The following is an 8,379-nucleotide window of genomic DNA, read 5'->3' on the forward strand; positions in this document are numbered from 1 at the left end:
TGCTTGATATTGATGATATTTTGTAAAAAAATCATTAACAATAAATGCGTTCAAATAATAATAATAATAATAATAATAATTATGCGTCAAAAATTCGCAATAATCTCGAAAGATAACTTCATAAGAATCATTCTAAACTGTATATACTCGAAATGTTATTTCTAATGTTTTCTTCCTATCTTTGCAGTTTTCCATATAAAAAATGTAAACCCATGTCTTTTGATTTAATTCTTTTTTTCGATTTTTTTTGTTTTTTATTAATTAGTCAATCTTTGTTGTCTAAAAAATAAAATAAAACTTATTGCTATTTCAAAACTGAGTTCATAAAGATTGTAACAGTTTATCAACTTGTGTATTTTGTAAGATAGAACTTTGATTTTTACGGAACAATGATCTTTAATTGTCTTTTCTTCAATAATACCCCAAATCCAGTTCTTGGTCTCAAGGGATTAAGTCGAACCGGGTATCATCTCGTTATATGTATAATACAATATATATATATATATATATATATATATTTGTGTGTGTTATCGACACGAAGCTTCTGCTTTACCTTCAAACATGTAGTCACAAAGGATTAAGTTTGTTTTAGGATATCCTGAAAACTTACGTTTACTTTACTCTTTAGCTTGTTAACCGTATTTTCGAGAAACGAGACGAAAATGCATACAGTGCCTAAAATGTATACTCCAAAATTACGCTCGTACATATTTATTAAATTCACCTTTTCTATATAGGTTTAATAAATTAACGATAACATAAATGCCTATATTAAATCTTTAAAATGTAATATTTTCATTTATTTTTTTATTTTAATATCATCATTAAACTTAGGTATGTTTAATGTATTTTTTCGGCAAATCAATAAGCATTTAAAATTCGCAAACATGCATTTGTATTTTTACTTAAAATAATAAAGCGAGTTAATTGAAGTTTTAGAGATATTCGTTTTATTTATTGTTTAACATAACGAAAAATAAATATAACGATAGTCGATTTGATGAACGCTTTCGTTAAAACTGGAAATCAAATAATCCAAAATGTTATTTCTATTACCACTCGTAAACTACGACATAGCAAGTAACTAAACTACGAAAGAGAATAATAATAGCGGAGTTTAGAAATCTGCGAAGATATATAATATACCATTATTTCCATCAAGTTCTATTTTTGCATACAAACGAGAACAGATTTTTCTCGTTCGATGCTGGTTTATACAGGAATGCGTTTTACTCACGTTCCAACGTGAAAAGTAACAATAACATCTGTAAAAAGAATCATTATTAATCTTTATATTAATAAACTTTCTTACATATCATTTTTCGCGTTACGTTTTACTATTAATTATTTAACAATTATTATTATCGTTTAGAAGGAGGGGAGTATAACGAAAATATAAATAAAAAAATCGTTGATTCAAGGATATAAACGTCCTTTAAAAATATAATTAAAAAAAGATCGTCTTTTTATATATTTATATATTTTATTAGGGTGAATCACAAAAGTTTGTACATTTATTGCATTGAAACTATACTTACTTATCTGCTCAATTTTTTCTTTTCTTTTTGACATTTTTGGCCGGATAAGTTATATATATATATATATGCATAAAAGGTGCGCCTAATGGTATACGTAAAATTCCTAAATCCTCAAATGAATATAGCAGCTAATGGGGATCATTAAAAGAAAAAAAAACACCGCAGGAACTTTTGATTCACCCTAATATCGAAATAAATAAAAAAGGGGGAATAGAAAGTATAGTTGATAAGAGAAATTTGAAGAGGGATCGTAAGCGCGATTAAAAGAAAAATAAGAAGAATAAGAAGAAGAAAAAGAAAAAGAAAAAGTAAAAGTAAAAGAAAAAGAAAAAGAAGAAGAAGTGTGACACAGTGGAAAATGAAAAGCAAGTTTTGAAGAGCGCTTGCGCCCATCCTCTAATGGAAAGGTCGGTCGGTTCTCTCGGTCGTTGTCGGTGATCCTTCGTCGGCCCCCGCCCACCCCCGCAGCCACCCACACTGGCACCGTTCGGGTTTTTAGCCGGTGTTCAGGCGGTGTCGCCCACTTCGGGCTCAGTGAGCCGGTGTATGAGCGCCGCGACGCCTACCAACAGACCAGGTTTAATTTGTCGACGTTGTCAACGTCGTCGTCGTCGTCTTCCTCGTCCTCGTCGTCGTCGTTGTCGTCGTCAACGTCAACGTCAACGTCGTTGTCATTGTCGTTGTCATTGTCGTCGTTTTTCGTCGTCGACGGCGTCGTCGGCGTCCTCGTCGTCCTCCTCTTCGTCGTCTTTGTCGTCGTCGTCGTCGTCCTCGTTGTTGCTGTTCTCATCATCATCATCATCGTCATCGTTTTCGTTGTCGTCCTCGTTTTTCCTTCGTTTTCATTGTCATCTTTCTCCATAACACGTCAAACACTATCGTGCAATACTCATCCTTTTCTTTTCTCATCTTTTCATCGTTGGACAAGGAACACCACTTGTCATCATCATCATTATCATAATCATCATAATCGTCATGGTTCTCCATTACTTTAACATTTTCTATTGCTCTATCTGAAAGTTTCGATTATTATCCTGAACGCCGTTGTCTCTTTTTCGTTCACGAGACAATCAACAACCGCCATTCAACAATATCATCCACAACTTGTCAACTAACCACTACGATGATCACTGTCATGTCAACTTGAATCTTTCCACATCATCATCATCATCGTCATCGTTGTCATCGTCGTCGTCGTCGTCTGCCGATCACAAAAACGCGAACATCGAGGCAGGTATAAACAACATGATCATTGTATTGAGTGTTACGCGAGATACCGACGGGAATTTTTACCTGATGGGGTGAGCTACAGAGGGAAAATATACACATTTACGTGCATGCGTGTCGCGTCATAGAGACGGAGATAGAAAGAGAAAGAGTGAGAAGGGGGGGGGGTGAAAGTTGATGGAAGGAGTGGGAGAGAGAATATTACAATCCTTTTGACTTATCTTTCTCTCTCTTTCTCTTTTCTATACTTACATTTCTCTTTCATTTCCCCGTTGGCACACACACACACACACACACACATTCCTCTCTACACTGTACCCCCCTTGTTTCAATGTTTTTTCTTTTACTCTTTGATACTCGCTCTTCCCCTTCCCCTACCCTTACCTCCACCCCCTATTAACGGCCCTCTTTTCTTTAGCTGATGGATGACGATCGGTTTCTCAACATGTGCTTCGTCTCTCATCGTATTCTTGTTATGTTTAGAGTTGAAAATACTTATAGGATTAAATGGTATATTTATTTATATTTTTGTAAAGTATTATAATTAGATGCAGGCGTGCTGATTGATCCTTTAAATGTCACGAGAGTGAGAGAGAGAGAGAGGTTTACTTAAACATAAACCAAAAGCTTTTTTTTTTAAATGTATCTCTAATATATCTACGTTTGCAAAGAATTAGAATGAAATATTCCGTAGAAATGATATGTTAGTTGAAGATTAATGATTTAAAAAAAAATGGATCGAAGGTGAGATTAACGGTTTCGTTCGTTCGTTGCACTATATTAAGAAATTTCATTTCATTCAGCGTGAATATATTTATGTTAAAAGCATTAATATATTAGTCGATCGCGTGACTCCTCACACGTCTTTTTTCTCATTTAATAGAAAACATGATAAATGAAATGGATATTAACAAAGAGAGGAGAATAGGGGGTGATAATATGATTTCTTTTTTTTTTCTTTTTTGTAAGTTATATACACGATAATAGGATTTTTCTTCGATAATAGGAGATTATCGAGAAATGTTATATCCACATTGTTTAAAATAATATTCTGTATAATTAATTTCGGGAGGTATTAATTTAATAATCAATTCGATAATTTTAGAACGTTAAAGAGAAGATAATTGACCAATTCAATTGGAAAATCGAATAATTTGTATTAATTTGCTAATTAATTTCATTATCTATTATTTTTGAAGTTATTATTTTGTAGTTGTTGTTGTTGTTGTTGTTGTTGCTTCGTTAGTAAAAAGAGTATTCAACTTTGTGATTCATTTTCCCCTTTCGCGCGCGCGTCTAATCGACTAGTAATTTTTCATTTTTTATTCTTTCCTCTCGTACGGATTCTGTTTTCGGGAAATATCGATCGACCAGTTAAATTGGACGAGAACGTGCTCGAAGACAAAGAGAATAAGAGTACCTGTTGATTCTGAGATATAATTCATTGACGCGCAAAAGCTTATATCATGATTCATAAACACGTCCGTTATATTCCCCGATTCATTTTTCTTTTTTTTTTCTTTTTTTTTTTTGCCTTCATATAATCCCTTTCAAAAGTTACAGAATTTTTTCTTCTAACTCGTTGAAACTTACACAGTCCTTCTTGTACAAAAAAAAATTCATTGACCGTTTTATTAATATATCACAAAGAAAGGGCAAATAAATGTCAACTTATAATATTACGTGTCCCGGTTTGATCGGTGACAAATTTTCTTAAACGTAATTCATCGCGAAACGGATTGTCAAATATTTAAAAATCAACTTTTTCCTTTAATCCGATAAGAATAATCATTGTCAATTAGATTCGAATGTTAATTTTTCAAGTTGACTAAGCTTTTCCTTGCCATCGGACGATAATTTTGATCAGATAGAAAAATCAAGGAATACAATTTAATAAAATATTTATATGTTTTTTTTTCGTCAGATAGATTATAAAATGCACACGCACACACGCACACGCACACAAACACAATATTATCATACAATAATGTATATTATATTCATTTGAAATGCATTGTCACGAATAATTGAACATACACGTGTATGCCAACATAATCAAAGATAGTTGTTAGGTGCATAGAAATCTGAACTCATGGGAATTCGATGGTTAGATGATCCGCATATATAATACGTGCATGTTTCGCATACCAACGAGCCTCGATTATTTGTTCGATCGATGGAACAACATATTCGTTGACATCTTTTTATTTTTGTTGTTGTCATCAACGAACGACGATTACAATTTCCTCCACGCCCTCCCCTCGCCCCGTCCCTTTCTCTCATCAATGGTGCGTCAATTGTCTCCATTAATTATTATTGTTTTTTTCTTTTCTTTTGTCCGAAGGTGCGTTCGAAATTTTTCCCGTAGATCGATCATCCTCCATCCAATCAATCGGAACTTGGTGTTTAAATCGATATTATTATTTTCCTAATAACGTTTAAACGAAAATGATGGGGGAAAAAGAAAAAAAATACAACTGACGAATAAAATGAAGTGCGCGATTTGATTGAACTGTTAAAATTATTATTGATATTCATTCGAATTGATATGATCAACGCGTATGTTTCTAACGTTTATAACGTTTCAAACTTGGACAATGCTCGGCTGGAAGAGAACATACTACGATACGTGTCGATATCAAAGATATCCGTTTGATGATGATGATGATGATGATGATAATGATTTTATGAACCTGCCGCCGATATCTTCATTTTTTATCCCATAAACGGAAACTACCGAGTAAATCTTCTGAGTTACGACGAGTGAAACGGTCGAGTTAAACGGTGAGTATTATTCATTTTATTTATTATCCTTTAACAACGTACAGTTCTTTATGATCTAATAAAAATAAATTGTATATTTTTACATAGAATTAATATTATTTAAAAATATTTAAACAAAAATAAACTCTTTCTCTATCTATCTCTCTCTCATATATATAAATCTATCTATTCGTTTGATATCTTTTCAAAGATTTTACATTAAAAAAGAATAAAGTTGAGAATAAAGCTATGATACCTAAATTGAATGATAATCTCGCGTGCATCAATAAACAGAAACAGAGCAACTTGGTTTATATTTGGCAGCGAGGGAACACGAATCAAACGGTATTCAATAATCACCTTGGTGATTAAATCTGTTCCCAGTATCCTTTGACTCTTGCTTGCTTGTATCAATCTTCCTCGTTTATATCATAACGAATAATGAAATTCGACGAGTCATGGTTCGTTCAGTTACGCGATATATTCGTCTTGACGTCAAAGAGAATTTGCCGTCATTAAGTCAGCAGCCACACTACTCTACGCAATACGTATATGTATATACATATATATATATATATATATATGTGTGTATTTTATGCGCTCATCCCATTCGAATTCTCTACCTTGGCAAAACCCGACAGCAGCTTTGTAGGCTATCACGAGTAAACATTATTTAAGTTTACTCATAAATTCCTGGAATTTCTAATTAATCTATTCGTTCGTGTTCTGGAAGTTTGTTGTGTGATCGATACAAAAATATAAATCAATTTTTGTTTTTTTATTAAATAAATTATAATTAAAGATCACGTTCTAAAAATTAATTATCTATTGTGAGATTAATGTATTCGTTATATTTGACAATTAGTTTTCAAGCAATTCAATACTTTGTATTTTATATATATATATATAGATGATTTAGAGATAAATTTATAATCAATATATTATATATTTACAATATTTAAATCCTTTTCGTAAATATTTGGATTACTTTTATACACGATTGGATTTTAGTGTCGTTCGGTTGATACAAATAAAATTTATCAAATAATTTATAGATACATGTACATATATATAACTGATATAGGAATTCGCGTTACCGCGAAAAAATGTTGGACAAAATCCAAACACGTGCGCCATTGGCAATTCCCATTCTCGAATGTTTGTGGTTTTAATATTTCACTTAAATATATTTGCTCCTGTTTCTATATCGCATAGGGGTGCATACGTACGTGCATATATACTTTTTCTATACGTTCATGTAAATACATAGAAAAAGAAAAAAAAGAAAAGAATAAAAAAGAAATCTTGCAAAACTTGTTATATCCAATATATAAAAGAAACGTTGTTTGCAATCCTCCTTGCTGTCTTTTATCCCGGTTAACCAAAATTATCGACCAACTTGAAAACTTCTCTATGTTTAAAATCTTTTTTCGTATTTCCTGGTTTTGAAAGGGTGCGCCAGATGGTCTCTTCGTTTAATACTCGCGCCTGCTGCAGTTTTTTCAACAATATCGTATATTATTTCCATTTCTTTCTTTCCGATTTCTTTCCTACGTTTGCTGATCGGCAAAACTGACCGAGAAACAATAAAACTTGCGTACGTTTTTTTTCCTCTCGGACATTGTACGATTGATTGTTCATGCAGACTGGAAAAAAAATATACAAAAAGTAAAAAACATAATTACTTACATTACGATACGTGAATGCATGAGTAGATTTTCGAAACTACTACTATACACATAAATGCCAATTTACATATACACAGATACACACACGTCTATGCAATAAGCAATGAACATTTCGGAATTGTTTTTTTTTCTTTCTTTTTATTTTTTAATTAATTGTGCTTAATCTTTCGCGTCTTATTATTTTCTATCAAATAAGATAATTAACAAGAGTTTATAAGTATGTAATTAATGTTAAAACGATTTTTCATGATATTTCTTTATTATATTTTTTTTTACTGTATATTAATTATTTATTCGTAATTTAATTCGATTCTTTTGGATAAGTATATGTATAACAACAATGACATTAAACAATCCATAAAAGTAAAAAAGATAAAAACTTCAGCGTGCTCCAATATTGAATTTATCTAATTATCGGCATCCTTATAAAGTTAGATCCGATTTACCTGTTATTTTCTTGTTTTTTTCTTTTCAGTTATTTTCTTATTGTTACGAAAAGAGTAATTTATAATATCATTTGTCTCTTTCCTTATTTTAACGATTCTTCATTCGATTAATTACACAACGTAGATTAATTTAAATTAAATATCAGATAAAATCGGTATCCGCTTATTCGTATTTTCTTTTTTTTTTTTTTTATCTCGAACGAATTCACCTCATACATAAATTAATTAATTAATTAAAGTGTTACCATATACGTTTATCAGTAACATTATTATTTTACGAAATATTATTGCGAAAGCCATAAGTTCATATATATATATAATTATAATAAACATGGTTAAGAATTTATGAAAGACGATCGCTTTAATTAACTAGATATAATCGTATTATATGTATAAAAAATTAATTCAGAAAAAAAAAATGAAATAATAGAAATAGTTACATTATACGTTCTAACGATCATCTGAATAGATAAGAGATTAAAAATTATCTACACTGCTGCTACGCGTTATTGAAACTAAAGACCGTAAAGATGGGAAGAAAAAAAAAAAAACTCTCTCGAGGACAAATAAACTATAATGTGACTTCGACTTCGTGAATTATTTTTCTTTTTTTTTTTTTAATTTAATACACGAACACGATTACGGAAAAAAGAATTTCATTTCATTTTATAATACATAGATTTCTTTTAAAAATATATATTATATATACATATATAT

General features: G+C 31.1%; 1 protein-coding gene across 4 annotated transcripts in view; it reads left to right on the forward strand.

Moving 5' to 3' along the window:
• Positions 1–1,503: 1,503 nt before the first annotated feature.
• The window catches only part of LOC106785633 (histamine H2 receptor-like), a 24,541-nt gene continuing 17,665 nt past the window's right edge, over positions 1,504–8,379 (forward strand). Inside the window, exons 1-2 of one of the 4 annotated variants that reach the window (XM_014746273.1) lie at positions 1,504–2,839; positions 5,110–5,549. The gene's annotated coding sequence lies outside the window, so the exon portion shown is untranslated. The remainder of the gene's footprint in view (positions 2,840–5,109; positions 5,550–8,379) is intronic. The other 3 variants (XM_014746266.1, XM_014746281.1, XM_014746287.1) reach the window with 3 other exon arrangements.

The sequence above is a fragment of the Polistes canadensis genome, unplaced genomic scaffold, assembly GCF_001313835.1.
Source record: "Polistes canadensis isolate GaletaPanama2010 unplaced genomic scaffold, ASM131383v1 scaffold_2, whole genome shotgun sequence".
Classification (NCBI taxonomy): Eukaryota; Metazoa; Arthropoda; class Insecta; order Hymenoptera; family Vespidae; genus Polistes; species Polistes canadensis.